Below are 16,831 nucleotides of genomic sequence, written 5' to 3' on the forward strand. Positions count from 1 at the left end.
TGTCATAAATCGCGTATATTTGCAAATTATTTGGAAACTTTACATCACATGAAACATTCCAGGGTGGTGTCGACGTGTTGTAAAGTGCGCGCTCTGTGACACAGTACTGCAGTTTTGCCAGGAAATCGCTGCTGGTGTCAGGTGTACATTAAAGCATGACAATTTCGATAACTTCATTCGTTCTTCAGAAAAGTTTTTTTTCTTTTCTTTTCCCTTACGTGTTTCCCATCCTGATGCAGCAGTGTGCACAGCAAAGGTCCCATGACACCCACGTGTCCCAACATCGCGTCATGATATCAACACGTGCTATACAAACGTAGAGATGCCCTTTGTCTCCTGAACACAGCCATTTTCTCCATAAAATAAGGCTTACCCACTTTGCTTGGTTTTGTACTTGCAAAATGCGCTGTGCCACTGCGATGTTGTTAACGAAATATGCGCATTTTAGTGGCATACATACATACGTCGGGCTGACTGAATTTCACTGCGAGCTTCCATCGGGGCGAGGGAGACATCAGCGTTCCCTACTACTGACTTCTCTTAATTGTGTTTACTAGTCCATGGAAGTGTTTAAGGCAATTGCAGGAGCAGTCGGTTTGCTATGCGTGGGTAGCTAAACTAGGCTTTATTGAAAGAACAATTGCAGTCGACCATTATATGCTGCAAAAAAGGCGGCTGCAAACACTGTCCTTGCACTTCTGCTCTTTGAAAACTGTCGCCATTTAAACTTTTGTGTGTTTCATTTGCAGCCGCTCAGCTCACCTGTGCACAGAAACCCCACAGAGCGTAATTTAATAGTTGCTCTATCGAGATGCATAATTTTTCTAATATCATTTTACGTATGTCCAAGAAAAACCGGGTATTATAGAGACTGTTTCGCAAATCACGTACAGGTGCTCCAAAAGCGAAACGGATAATGTGAGCTGTGACCAAGCCCCGTAAAAGTGAATTCCAGCGCGCTGCATCAGAGAAGTGGTTCTTTAAAATAAAAAAAAAACGTTTCTTAGCGAACTTTGGTGACTTTGAGCGCATCTGTCCATCTATCTAGCCGCTTGATTTTGGGTGCTCTAGTGATCACCCACTTAACATGGCGTACAACAAAAATTAGCATGGGAGGGCAAGATGGTTTCACGAATATCACGTGTTGGTCAAGACATGAATAATGCCACAATCCCGTCGCGCATATCGCCAGACAGTGGCGCATACCCACGGGCGGGTATGTGCGGCTGGTACGCGGGTATGTGTTACAGGTGATTGACACTTAGTATATACCCAGGAATGACGAGAACGCACATGGACAATATTAACGCGTGAGTGCTAAGAAATACCCGACATGGGTAGCGTCAACCCGACGAATGAAAATAATAAATGTCAGGGTTCCAGCTGGAATCGAACTGAAGCATTTTGCGTCGCAACGACGCATTTTACCACATAGCTACGCCAGGTCTCATAACTACTGTTCTAACAGACGTTAATCTTCGTGAAACGTCAATAGTGGTTGCAGTACTGCCTATGCAATTTTATAAACATTACACATGTACTCCTTCGAAGCAGCTGTCACGTCAGGGTAACGTCAATTGTGGTTAGTTGCCATGTGAATAAGTTTATTTATGTAGCAGTGTTCGGGGCCAGCATCCTTGCGACCATCAGCACTTGATATCAGCTTCTGGTGTTGCTAATACGCATGTTCCAGTTGCCAACCATGTGCAAATGCAAACAATGGGTTATATAAACATCTGCAACTCTTCAACATATACCTGTGCGTGCAACAATTGTACACATACTTAGCGGCATTTCACGACGTGACGCTCAATAAAAAAAAAATTGCAACACGGTCACCTCCCCTCCGCATGCTTCGCATAACGTCGATTCCCTGGTACGCGGGATCTGCTGAATTTTCAATACAGAAACATGCCAGGAGATAGGGCCCTTAGTTGCGTATAAAAACAAAAAAGCCCTTTCTCTATTGGAGGGCGTTGGCATTCACTTTTGCGTAGCTTGGTGCGAGCTCCCGTGCTCCATTCCATTTTTGGAGCACCTGTAGAACACGAGCGCGCTTTAAGAGAAACAGGTGTTCTCGGGTTGCAAAATTGTCTGCTTCGTTCGTAGAGCCATTCGCTTGAAGAAGACGGAAGTTTTTAGCAAGGTATAAAACTACGTGAAACAAACCAAGGGAATAGCACTTGTGCTTCATTAGTTTTTCATTGCGTATTGTTTGCGCTTTTTACACCTTATTACACCGATAAGCCAAACCAGTAACGTATTTTGTTAAGCTTTTCCTGCAGAGCTGCTCAGTAGGAATGTAATGCAATTAAGGCGCCGTCACAGGAACCTCTAGGATCTGCCAGATGTAGTTAGACGCTAGCGGAGGCAACGCACTTAACAACACGTACATTGTCTGCCACGCTCACATTCCAGATTCATTACGTGATACAATGCGCGAGACGCCACAGAAGGGTTCAGATGCACTTCCGCTGATTGAATGGCTCCTTACAAGCGAGCTTTTCTCACCCGGCGTCGTTCAGCAACGACTCCTAGGCAATAAGATCATTACCTGTGATCACGGTGCAGTAAACGAAAATACGGCAAACCTTGATTCTTGCCCAGCAGTGTTCCGGCGGGTGCACATCGACGTTCGTCGGGGCTGAAATGTAGAGCGGGCAGGCCACCTGTGGCGCGTGCAGCGCGCTACACTTCTTTTTCTTCTTCCTGACTGAATCCAGGTTTATAGCGCCTACCAACATAGGGGTAGGCCAAGAACCTGGTTACAAGATGTGTACCTCAGTGGGACAAAAAAGCAGTACGTTTTTTTTCTTGTACTGCAAAAATAATCTTCTCGTACTACTTGTCGTACTACCTCTCGTACTACTAAACTACCACGAATGTGACGAGAAGACGCTTGATAAGCGAGGAAACGCACACAAAAAATAAAGCGGCTGGTGACGCTACACTGAAATTACAACACCGTGACGTCACTAATTTTGACTGTGTTTTGAGGCCTGCGTAGTTCTTAATCAGTAAAATTCAAGTGACCATAGATTTGGCATACACGAAGTTTCAATGAATTCTGTGGGGCCAATGACGTCAAATTACAATATATACAGTTCGTAGTCCGTGAGGTAATGCGTGGAGATTTCAGAACGAAATTTAAAATTAAAAATTTGAATTTGATTTTCTTTTTTTATAGCTACACCTATATTTGGGAAATTCCGACATTAGCGTTGTGAGAGTACAATTTATGAATCTGAACTAATTTATTGTTTTTTTAGAGTCCCTTTCAGGGAAATGGTTGCGCTAGAAGGTGAAACGGAAAATAAAAACCAAGACACGTATACACTCGCGCGCATGTTTGCTCTCTCATTTATAGATCGCTACCCTTGCACCAATCTCTGCTTCCTCATTTTTTTTTTTTGTTCGTCGCGCAACAAGTCATCGCGTTCAAGCAAAAGCTCTAACCAAAACAAAGGGCAGGTTAGCCAATCTCAGGAAGCACCCTCGCTCAATAAATTAAAGTCACTCATTTTGCAGGCCAGGATACACCGTTGCAGACAAATATTGTTTAAAAAAGGCGATGATTCAATTAAGCCTTCAAAACCTTAAGACAGCAAAACTTAACGATTCTGAAGACGAATCTGGTTGCGTATGTGTATAGCCTTTAACTAGGCGATACATGCAGGTTCTTTCTAGGTCGTTACTATCTCCACGATGGACCTCCCGAGGTCCTCCGAGCTCTGATACAGCGGGCCCGGCTCGTCGCTGGAGTCGTCCTAGGGACACCGGACTAGGGGTTCCTCCCACGCCCTCCTTCTCCATGCTTTTGTGAATAAAGAGGTTTCTCCCTCTCTCTCTCTCTCTCTCTCTCTCTCTCTCTCTAGGTCGTTACTAGACTTTTGCTGAGAAATGCTAGGTTTTTCCTAGGTTCATTCTCAGTGCAGACAGGTTCGAGTTGAACCAAAGAGCGCGAGTATTCGTTGCCGTAGGCCTTACATCGCTTTGGTGTGTTCTCGCACACGATGTTGCCCTTTTTGTTCCCTAATATTCTCTCATAGTAAGCACTCAGGGTTCTTCGCTCACCACCGTCGCTTTATAATGGATGTTGCGAGTAGCGGGATTGACCCGATTTCTCTAACTTATATCCATTTATGATGGTGATAGCTTTCGAATAGGCCACAAAAATTCTGGGGAACATAACCGTGTGTTGGGCCCTTCTTCATTTTTTGTGGACCAGTGGTCTGTACTGGGATTCACCCAATTTCTGTGGGACGTACTCGTATATGCATGACCCCACAAGAACAGGTTGTCCGTGACGCCACGCGCACCATGACTGGCTTATACAATACAAACTAAACTTGCACTTGCAGTACTAGTGTTGATAACGATCATAATTTGGTTAAGTGCAATGAACGTAATACAGGCCGTAAATGGTTTCTTGAAGCACTGGAACGTCCAGGCTCGCCACATTACAGCGTAAATGGTATCATGTTTTCGCGTGTTCAATGTTCACAGGTCAATTACGAAGTCGCGGCCGCTTTTGAAGTTTTTAAATGCCCGGGACCTTGCATGCAACTGGTGATGAGTGAGTCAGGGTGACACTCATGTTGCGGTCTAGTGTGGTGGTATGGCGGTCAGTCACAGCATGGCGTGCGAGATGGCTCATAGGTCACCGACTTGTGCATTGATGCGGCGTGCTGCACGCTTCTTATTGGTCGCCTGCCAGCGCTTCGCTAAACATATGAAAGGCCTTTATTGCAGCAAATCTTGTCGAAAATCATAATATGCCACAATTTTGCCAAAAACCCAGCGCCGAGTGTAACCACCCTTCCTTTTTTGTATCCTGAATCGAGGACGCGTTGTCATTCATGGCTGCACTAACTGACCGATTACGTCTTGAGCCTATATTAGCTCAATTTTCTTTGAACATGTATTTTCAATATATGTTCATTTATACGTTTTTCTTTTTTTTCGTTTTCATTGCTTTTTGCCCGCCACACTGTATAACGCCAATATGCGGCCTGGGACCAAATAAATAAATAAATAAATAAATAATCTGAAATGAGGGAACAGGACAGGGCAAATGCCTGCAAATTTCTGCAGGGCTTGATGCACCGGCAACCTACAATGCCCGATTTGATGATGATGATGATGATGGTTAGGTAGGGGTGATGGTGGTGATGATGACGATGATGATGTTGGCCTAAACGAATGCCTTACACGCACTCTGGGGGATTGGCCGAAAAACAAAATATATAGATAGTGGATTACCCATTATTTTAAATCTTATGAATTTTAAAATGGTTAGAAGAAACACAATTTTACTAATTGAGAGATTTGCGATCAAAAGCGCCTTGATTCGATTAAGAATATTTGTACAGCAAAACAGGTATCCTTTTGACAATGACCTAATGGGGAGGCTCCCAAGGAGAAAATATTAGAAATAATGAAATGCGATTTAATTCTATTAAAAGCCGCTTTAGGAATGTTTTTCTTCAGTGACTTGAAGGTAGTACACGATAAAACATAATGTTCAATTGTTTCATCCTTGTTAAAGAATGAGCAAAGAGATGAAAGAGTCATACCGGCTCTATGCATGTAGTAATTTATTTTTAGAATTCTACAGCGTAATTTCGTAAAAATAACTTCTTTGCACGTTGATCAGAACTCCCTACGCCAAGAGAACAAAAGGTGTCGATATTCGTTTAGGGTAGTGATTAATAGTTTATACCCGAGTCTTCAATTATGGCACGCCTTCGAAATCTGTCACGTATTGCGAGTGCTGATGATGAAATAATTGAAAGTACCGAACCACTGAGAGTGACTTTCGCCAGAGCATCCGCCATTTCATTCATTTTTATTCTCTTGTGTCCCTGAACCCCGATCAATCAGATTAGAGTTATATGACTTGGGACCAGAAAATGAAACGCGCAAGTTGATAAGTATGAGTCACTATTGGAGGTAAGCGCCGATCACAAAGATAAATAATCGGTAACTATGGCCACACTTGAGGCTGGCAGGCTGAGCTTTCTTATAGCCATAATCACCGCCATATATTCTGTCGAAAATATTCACAAGAAATCGGGTAGTATTAGTAAAAAGGATCAGTTGAAGGTTTCAGAGAAAATGCCGATGCCAGATCTCTATTCAGATTGCGAGGCATCTGTAGCTATGATATTTATTATATTTATCTCTTCTAAACGCTGTTGCAGAAAGCCATAATTAATTGTGTCGACAAAATTTTTCTATAGTTTGTATATATATCGTCAAACATGATTTGGAGATTTCGCCTTGCATTGCTAGTGAAAGGGATTTCACACAGTTTAATATCTAATGGACCAATGAGTCATTGTAAGTATCCCACCTGTGGGGTCTGAAACCAAAGCCAATAAGATAAAAAAATAACGCTGGCTGGTGCATAAAATTAACAGTTAGTTTTATAGGGCACCCAAAAAAACTTCAAAAATGTTTGTACCGTTAGTATTCTAAATCTTCGCAAAAGAGAGGGCAAACTTGCCTCTAAGTACAGGACATTATTGGCGACGAATTTCGGTAATCCAAGACATTACCTTAGGACCTCTTTTTCCAGGAGTACCAGAGGACGCAATTTATAAGCGGGAGCACCAGAATATAAAACACATCGAAATTCTAAAACGGGGCGTACATACAATTTGTATATCATAATTAGTGAATCTCTCCGTATTCCCGATCGACTGTTGCATAGCCTTCGTAGGACTCCTAGTGCCTGTATTCTTTTCTTGGCTATGTCTTCAATGTGTGAATGCCAAAGGAGCTTGCTATCATAAATAACTCCCAGATATTTTACTGGGTCCTTTGGTGGTATATTCTGCAGGTTGCAAGTTAATCTGATAATAACTATGTTATCGAAAGAGAAAACAATAACTGTGCTTTTTAACAATAAAACATAAATGAATAGCCTAAGCGTTTTTCAATGGCACACATGTACGACTGTAAGCGAGTACATAATGAATGTATATCCGTATCTAAAACGAAAAAGCTATGTGGCCTGCATATACATATGTGTATACTCCATCATGACTGGGAATGATGCTTAGTAATATATTAAAAAGAAGAGGCAAAGTAATTGCTCCCTGTGGAACTCCCCATGACTGTGAATGTATCTTTGAGGAATGACCTATTAGTGAGCTATCAAACAACCTGACATTTAAAAATTCACTAAACTGCCTCACCATGTAGCTAGAAATGCAATATTATTTTATGTTAATTTTATGTTAATTTTATGTTAATAATATTTTATGTTCTACACTATCGTAGGCTTTCGAGATGTCCAATGTTACCAGAGCTGCAACTTGTCTGTGACGGCACGCTAGTTTAATTCAGCTCTTTAAGTCCACATGGGCATGCCAAATAGAGCATCCAGATCTAAAACAAATTTGTAAAGGGATGAGAATTTCTTTGCCTTCTACTAGTTTAATGAGACGAGCATAAATAATTTTTTCTACTAATCTAACCAAATTAGAAGTTAGCACAATGGGTTTAATATTGTCCAGCGTGTATCTTGCGCGTTGTTTTTAGAAACTGGAAATATTTCAGCAGTTTTTAAACTATAAGAAAACCATGAGCATTTCATAGAATGGTTAATTACAGTTGATGAAATATTAGGAGCATCATTGAAAAAGACTTAACATTTTTGAAGTGATTCCGTCACCACCTGGAGAAAAAATTGGAAGTCCTTGCATAACTGTGGCCAGCTCAGCCATTATTATCTCACTGAAATTATCGCTCTGTGTTCTACATCTAATGTAAGGTGATAGAAGAGATGATAATTTGTTTTCTAGACCATTTGCTATATTTTTGAGTGTTTGTTTGATTTCTTTGTCAGAGATGAGTGTAAGTTCGGACTAGGAATAAATTTTTTACTATGGAGAAATTTGAAAAGCGTGCTCTTATTTTTGGCTTTTAATAAAAAATAATAATGTTCACTTCCGTACGCTTCTTTTGCTTTAGTTACCCTGTGTTTAAATATAGTTCGGTTGAATTTAGAGTCGCCCCAATTTTTCGGACACTGGTTATTCAGTAAGCATTTCCAGGCTGTTTTCCTACCCTTATATTCTCGTGAACAATCCACATTCCGCCAACTGTTGAACGAATGATCTTTCTTTAATTGAAAAACAAGTCCTGAATTTTATAGAAGTTTCTAAAACGTCACAAGTTTGCTTTGATTTTTGTTCATCAAAAGCATCCGATTTGTAAGAAATAGTTGACACCAAGTATTTTCGAATATGCTGTAGTTTATAAATGTATGGATTTTTTCAGCAGTGAATGTCCCTGGGCGAACAATGTCATAAATTAAAGGAAGATGATCACTATTAGTGGCACTATCAATGGTCGACAGTGAAGATACAGAGACTAGTGCTGGAGAATGTCAGATCAATTGAAGAGCAGGTTAGACCTCTCGCAAATGTATAGGCGCCAGAGTTCTTGCGAGAGAAGTTTTTGTCTATTGACAAGTTCCACAGCCGGTTACCACAGGAATCTGTCTTTGAAAACCAAGAAATATAATGCGAATAGTCGTCCCCCGAAATCAATATATCACGCGCGCAAATATCTAGAGCCCTGTCAAAATTGCTAGTACACTGAACATCGTTAGGAAAGTAGGTGCTTATAATATATAACGAAAAAAATCCAGGAAAGACTAGCTCTATGGCTAAAATTTCACACTCTGGATTCATAATTTGAAAAATTATTTTCGCCTTATGACATATTTTACCCGAAATAAATGTGATTAGACCCCGCTTTAGTAGCTCAATCCAATCGAAACCACCTGTAACATTTAAAATGAAATATTTTTTTCTTTATTTAACCAAGTTTCTTGCAGTAATATTATATCTGGATTGAATTGATTTATAAGACAAAATAGGTCTACGGACGCTGCAAAAATGGAACGGCAGTTTCATTGAAGTACTTTCAACGACCCTATGTTGAAGAGATTGCAGCAGTTGAAATTGCCTGCTCTAGTAGGCTTTTTTTTCCACAATTTTATTTGGCTGTTTTTTCTTTGATATATGCTGAGGAAGAGAGGGTACGTCATCGCTAGCAGATGACATTGCTCTCTTTGGAGCCCTAGCAGTATGTTCTGCGTCTGTCATTGCCATATTGTGGATGGGCTGGTTTTCAGAAACAGAGGTAGATGAGCTCGTTGACGCAATTGCACACCTGATGATGGGCAACGGACGTCTTTCCTTGTTATTACACTGTGTTGGCTTCGGATTTAAGGATAATAAGAGCCCTGACCAACAGACTGAATAACGGAATTCATTTTTTTCTAAAAGAGCCCGTGGAATACTTTCTCCCAGGTTTGCTAAGAGCTGTTCCATTTCCTTTGGCACTGCCTTTTGCACAGCTGCTTCAATGATTCCAGTGAGGGATTGATCTGGGTTGACATTATGTTTAGCAGCAACTCGTGCATATATAAATGCCCTTTCTTTTACAGTGATTGTCACTTCTTTCCTAGAACATTGCCGTTTGTCTATTATTTCCAGAATCTGTATTTCTTGGGCACGAGCTGAACAGTTGGAATATTCAGCGGCGTGATCCCCACCACACAGGCAACATCGCTCATTTTGAGAGGTGCAATGTTTTTGGGCATGATCTTCCCCACATTTGCTGCAGCGTGGGGCTGATTTACATCCGCCTACACTGTGACCAAACTGCCAGCAAACTGTGACCAAACTGACCAAATTGACACTGAAGTGGACGCGGTGCCAGTTGATCCACTCGAAATACCAGTGGACATGGCTGAATCTTTGAAGGTCATGCTGTGCCCGCAAAAGTGGCAATGACTGGCTCAGTAGGCCTCCGGATCTTGTCAACTACTCTCCTACAACAGTAGACTGCGATGACGCCGGCTGTGTATAACTTTTTTAGTGTTTGTTGCGGAGTTAGACTTGCATGGACACCTTATACGCTTCGCTTGATGAAGGCGAGGTGAGCAGGAATTAATGCACTCATCGAAGTTTTTGCGAGCGTAGTGCATCTGAGTAAATCAGCGACACTGGCCTGGTCTAGCCACCAGCACACAATACGTCCTCGACTGAACTGTCTAACATCCGTTATCGTATGGTGTAATGGAGTGGCAGCATGAAGGAATGCCTGGATGGCCTGAGGGTTGTTCACACGAATAGAGCATCCGCTGGATGGAACCAAGGCCACCGGGATACTTGTGACTCTGCTGCGTGAGAAAAAATCCAAAGGTAGGTCATTGGAGGGGAGAGATGCTTACCATTGGGAAAATCCTCTGCCAGGGGAGTTCTCAGACATTTGCGTTAGCTGAAGGGTTCAAAGCTTTGCAGAAAAAAACGTTAGAGAGCGTAAAAGCGAAGCGCTACTGAGTATTCTGAATTTTCAGAATATACGAACAGCGCTACTTAGAGGTAGATACCGCATAGCTACGGAAGCATTTGAAAAACAAAAAGGAATGAAAGATTGAAAAAAAGGAAAACTAAACCACCATTTGTATAATATTTATTACATTCTGTTTATCGACCCCAAATCACACACCCCTAAAAGAAACAGACAGTTAAAGGAATGTGCTGTAAACCACACCACCTGCTCCGACACATAATGTATTGAGCCCTAGGCGTGCTAGTAGAGATCGTGGTGCCTAACACTACTCATGGGAGTACCAGCACGACAATGCTGGCATTGCGACAACTGTGTTCGAACGAACCTGTTGGCACAGAACCTGTTGCACGATGGCGAAATGTTTCTATGACGTTTTTGGTGTCACAATAGTCAGGGGAAGTCTAGGTTCACTGACTTAAATAATTACGCAGCACTTCGAATTCGCTGGATCCCACGTACCTTGGGAATCGACGTTATGCGAAGCATGCGGACGGAAGGTGACCGTATCGCATTTTTTTATTGAGTGACACGTCATGAAATGGCGCTAAATAGATGTACAAATGTCGCATGCACAGACATATGTTGAAGAGTTGCACATGTTTATAGAACCAGTTGTTCGCACTTGAGCAACGATGCCAGCAGGCACGTGCGTATTATCAACACCAAAAGCTGATATTTTACTTATTTTATTTACATTTCACCTACATCGCCATGAGGCAATACGTAAGGGAGGTACACATAATAATTTGACTACATAGTTTTCAATCGAAACAATAGATACAGCAAATACAACAGCACTCAAGATATTTTAAGACAAAAAAAAAACACTCGAATATTGGTGAGCGACAACAAAGCCTCAGTCATGCATTTGTAAACACCCACACGCTTCGAGACAACAAACCATCCTTAATGTCAGTGATATTGTAGGCGTTGTTACAAGGAAGAAAAAAAGGGTTCGTTATCAGTTTCATTGACGAGATCATTTCGTAGACGGTTCTATTCCTGTATTGTTATTACGAAAAAAGAACTACCGAAAGAGTTGGTTTTGTAGCGGTATTCTGATATTTTTCGTGAATGCTCTTGACGATTAGAGACGTACGTTGGTGTGAACAGATAATCAAGAGGGTTAATGGAATTCCCATTATATTATATACAATGAAGAAATTCAAGCCTCAGTTTCTGCCTCCTTACCATTAGTGTCTCCAATTTCAATGTTCGTTTGATTTCTGTGATGCTTGCAAAGGAATTATAGTTGTTGCTAACAAATCTGGCTGCTTAATTTTGAACTTTTTCCAGTGTGTGAATCAAATATTGCTGATGGGGATCCCAGATTACGCAAGCATAATCTAGAATAGGTCTTACATACATGAGATAAAGGGTTTGTTTCACGGTTTGTGAAGCTTGCCTAAAATTTCTGCGTATGAAGTATAGCATCCGGCCGGCCTTTTGTAAGTTGTGTCTAGTTTACTAATTCGGTTAGTGAATGATACACAACAACATTTACGGACGTTTAGACTCCTTTTCCATTTTTGGCACCACGTTGATATTTGGTACAGATCATGCTGCAGAATTTCAGCATCCTTGTGCAATTTAATCACTCTAAACACTACACAATCATCTGCGAATAACTTAATGGGAGAGGTAATACCATCAGCTATGCTATTAATATAAATCAGGAAAAGCAAAGGTCCTAATACGCTCCCCTGTGGTACACCGGACGTAACGGTTACCGCAGATAATTTTGAGATGTTAAGCACTACGTTCTGCTGTCGATCGTTTAGATAGTTCTTTACCCAATTGATAACTTTTTGGTTTACGTTTGCAGAAAGCATTGCAAATTTTAACAGATTGTGTGGGACGGTATCGAAGGCTTTCCGGAAGTCAAGGAACACTGCATCTACTTGAGTGCCACTGCCTATAGATTGTGCTATGTAATGCTCAAGTTCGACTAGTTGAGTTACGCATGAGCGTCTATTTCTAAAACCATGCTGAGATGGAGTGAAGAAGTTCATTGACTCTAGGTATTTAACTGTTTCATTGCATATGATGTGCTCAAATAACTTACAACAAATTGTTATGAAGTGCTGAAGTGCTGATGAAGTGCTGATATACATATGAAGTGCTGATGCCCACGAGGATGCTAGCCCTAGACACTACTACATAAATAATCTTCAGCGCATGGCACCTTACGGCAATTGACGTTAATCCGACGTGACGGCTGTATCAAAAAAGTACATATATGGAGTTTATAAATTTGGGTAGGTGGCACTGCAACCACCACCGACGTTTCACGAAGATTAGCGTCTTTTTGAAAAGTAGTTCCGAGACCTGACGTAGCTCTGAGGTAGAATGCTTCATATTCACGCATAATGCTTGGGTTCGATTCCAGCTGGCACCCTGACATTTATTCTTCACAGTTGTTGGGTCAATGCTACAGATGTCAGCAGTTTCTTAACGCTCGCGCGTTAAAACTGCCCATGTGTATTCTCGTCGTTCCTCGGTAGATAATAAATGTCAATCACCTGTGGTACATACACACATATCAGTTGCACAAACTCGCCCGTGGGTATGTGCCACTGTCTGGTGGGATGTGTTTGACGACGTACGCGACGGGATCGTTACATTACTCATGTTTTAACCAGCGCGTCATATTCGTCAAACCATCTTACCCTTTCATGCTAATTTTGGTTCAGGCCAAGTTAAGGAGATGATCACGAGAGCACCAAAACGTAAGCGGCAAGATAGATAGATAGACAGATAGATAGAAAGATAGATAGATACGCTTAAAGTCGCGAATTTGCTAAGAAATGCTTCATATTTGAAAATTGGAAGAAGCTGGAGCTTCACCTTCAAGAGTAGACCGAGACAAGAGTAGACCGAGACAGCGTAAGCGGCCCTCGGGATCATTGCCTTCGTATTTGCAAGCCTGCTTCAGCTCTCGGTGCATGCCTCAACCGTGCCGTAACAAACTAAACAACTGGGAGAGTAACATTGGTTGTTTCTCAATACTCAATTATTAGCAGCTTTGTTTTTTATCAAGTTTACTTTCAGTTGGTGTCTTATAATACAAGATGTACCAGAGCCTGCAACCAGCTTGTCTCACCTCATCAGTCATAATGAAGGTTGTCGTAAGAATTTTGTTAAAAACTCCGTCAAATTTGTGGCCTTGATCTAGGCCACCCCAGGGAAGGATCGGTGACCCTGCCTCCCCACTGTCTCATGGGCTTTCTGGATGGCCGACGGATGATCCTGCAGGTTTGAGAAGCGCAGCACGGTACCACAGCTTCACGTGGCGAGATTGCATTGTCTTTGTCTATAGCCGCACATTCCCAGAGAAGATGCGCGAGTACTCCCGCATGATTTGCACTTCTTGTCTGAATGGATTATCAGGCATATTCTTCCGAGCTGGATAGTGTTGATGAAGGTCTCGGTTTGTAATGGCCTTCAATCTACCGCTTAGCCTCCATCGAGTTTAGGCTTCAGGTGTGGATTACTACTGGTCAACTTCAGTGGACGGAAATCCAGTGGAGGGCTTGAGAGAAAGGGGCTGACTGACCAGACACCGTGACATTGCGGGTATTTACCATAGTTATAAGGTTCATTATCATCACGTTTGGCATGCGCGCTGTAAATGCACAAGAAGAAGAAGCTTCTCCACGCGAGCATCACGGGCTGCGCCTCGCCTGACCGGAATTTCATTCCCGAGAAAAGCGGACGCGTGGCGTTGTTACTTCGTGATCCAAAACGAAAGGACCGAGACTTTGCATCGCCCTCTCGGCCACTGGGCTAAGGTAGGTCCAGCTATAGAATCGCAGAAAGCAATCCGTGTAATGTGTATTGATGACAATGTAATCGATGGCTGCAAGCCCACAGCCGCAGTCTATAGTCATGGGCTACGCGGCAGTTTTTTAGAACAATTTCTCATGGCAGTGCATCAATGCAGCTCAAAGGGTCATTGAAGCCCAGAGTTCTGCACTGACGTCATACGTAAAAGCGCCCCACAAACCCAGTGAATGAGAGTTCTTAAGGTAGCATCATCTGTGGGTGGTACCACCAGCTAGTGCAAGTTGACTTTGGGCTGTTGTAAACACAAGTTTGAATCGGGTTCGTATTTTTGAAGTGTGCTTCCCGCTTTTTGTACATGCATTACGACTACGCACTTTCTCCAAAGTTCTTTTCATATTTCTTGCCATGTTAACTCGTCCAGTTACAACGAAGACTGCAGCGATGGGATCATGATTCTGCTGGTAGACAGCTGGAAGGCAGGTTTGCTATCCCTACGCTTTTGTCCATCTTATAACTTTGGAAGGAATTTTTATGAATCGTATGGGTGAAAAACCCATATACAGCATCGAAATTCTTACCGTGTAAACCCGTACTAACCAGCAGACAAATTAGGAGGCGTATGTGAATGCTAATAATTACAATCATTGTTATGGTTCAACGTACCGAAATTTACTTGAACGCCTGTTCTTAGGATCGGCCGGCTAAGCCACAATTACTGCGTGAAGTATTGAACCCACCCGTTGCAAAATATAAAAACATCCCTTTTGTAGACATGCTGCGGTCTTCCAGTTTTTATAGTGCTTGACCCCTTAGATCTCGGGAACGAATTACGGCCTCGGTGGCTGCGCTTCGTTGGAGACGTAATGCCACAGGCCCGTGCACTTAGATTCAAGTGCACGTTAAAAGGCCTAGCTTGTTTTTAAACTGTAGGTGTAAAGACCCTAAACGAAATCAAAATCAAGTCATTGTGCATAGTATACAGCACGACGCTAGGCCCCCTTGAGCACCTGGCGGGCTAACAGACTCACGTATCCGTCTGGCGTTGACCTATTCTCACAACTCGACTTTGGCCATGCATCGCTGACTTCGGCGATTGCAGATAATCTCTGCTCCGAAGTAGCTGTCAGGGGCAGGAACAAGGTTCAGCCACCATGGCCCACGGCACGGTGGTCAGATACAGCATCGGATCCCAGGGCGTAACAGGCAGCAGCAGCAGCAGTGAAAGCGTCACACCAGTCGTGGAGTGAGTACTATAAGCGGTTATACTAACAATTCTTATACGCTCTCGCTGCATCACATCTTAGAAACTAAAATAAAACAGTGGGCTGATGAAATAGAGCAATCTATTTAACAGCTAGAGTAAAACAAGAGAGTCGGTCAGACAACACCAAAGGTTGTTCACAAGTGAAAGGAGTAAAACAACAGTAAGGAAAGTTTGGTTACTTGGTTTTCGTTCATACTCGAGCATCGCAAAGACAAAGTACAAAGAAAGACTTCACAGTAATTACTCAAACCAAATTATTTTCTGCTGCAGTTAAGTACTTGTTCAACGGGCAGCTCTTATGTGTGTGAACCTTGACTTCACTAATCCGGCACAGTACTCATATTGTCAAGTCTTGCTTTGTGCGTCGTGTATGGGCTGATTTAATATGAAAGCACTAGCAAATTGAAAATCATTCACAATAGAACTAGAAAATAAATATTGGCGCGTGTCGTACAAATGCTTTTCTACGCGACAACATGGCAATACGGCAAATATAATTAATTGGGTATGTTCTCTCAATGGTAAGCTAAGGTAGCATAGAACTACAGAAAAGCAGACAGAACACCATTATTTTTTACTAACAAATGAAATTTATTAAAATAGTAAAAAATATTAGATGTATATTGTATGCACAAGTACTTCGCCTCGTAAATAGCTCCAAAATATATCAACGTTCACATTATAAAGATATAGAATCACACCATATTGACCATGGTGTGACTCAATTGCGTGTATGGAAAGCGCACTTGTATTTGTTTCTCTGTAGAATTTTTCTCACACAAATAGAGTGTTCCGAGTCAGCTGCCGCCTGTTTTGTTTTAATTTCTGCGCAATTTTTTGTACTGTTATTTAGAATATGACGTGATGAAGCACACGTCACACATACTGTTGTTCACTAGTCTCTGATAAGATATCACGCATTAGGTTGTGGTATAAAACCTAAACCTTATGTGTGGGTTCCAACACATCGTCAGTGACCACATGAAAAAAAACATCCACCAGCAATATCTCTCATTACCGTTTCCTTGCAATTTCTGCGAGAATAATTGGAGGCTTTCAACATCCCAAAGCGATTGATAGCTAGGCGTGACGCAGTATTCACAGGTCCCTGATTAAGGTTGACCAGATGTTTTTTGTTCAATTTGCACCTAGATGTAACTGCTTAACATTGCTGCATTTTGGTTAAGGGAATTCCTGCCGCCGCTATCGCAAATTGAAGCCTTGACCTTTTACTTTGCAGAAAACCTTACCGCCTGTACTATTGCGCAGGTATAACGCCCGTTTATTGGCTTAGACATTTGGCAACGTACAATTGTATTGCATTTTCGTTACAAAGCTCCCTTTTTTAGTACTCGCTAACTATTTAAGCGCCGGAAGGAGTATTGACCAAAAATGTTTAAGGCA

The sequence above is a fragment of the Rhipicephalus microplus genome, unplaced genomic scaffold (assembly GCF_043290135.1).
Source record: "Rhipicephalus microplus isolate Deutch F79 unplaced genomic scaffold, USDA_Rmic scaffold_23, whole genome shotgun sequence".
Lineage (NCBI taxonomy): Eukaryota > Metazoa > Arthropoda > Arachnida > Ixodida > Ixodidae > Rhipicephalus > Rhipicephalus microplus.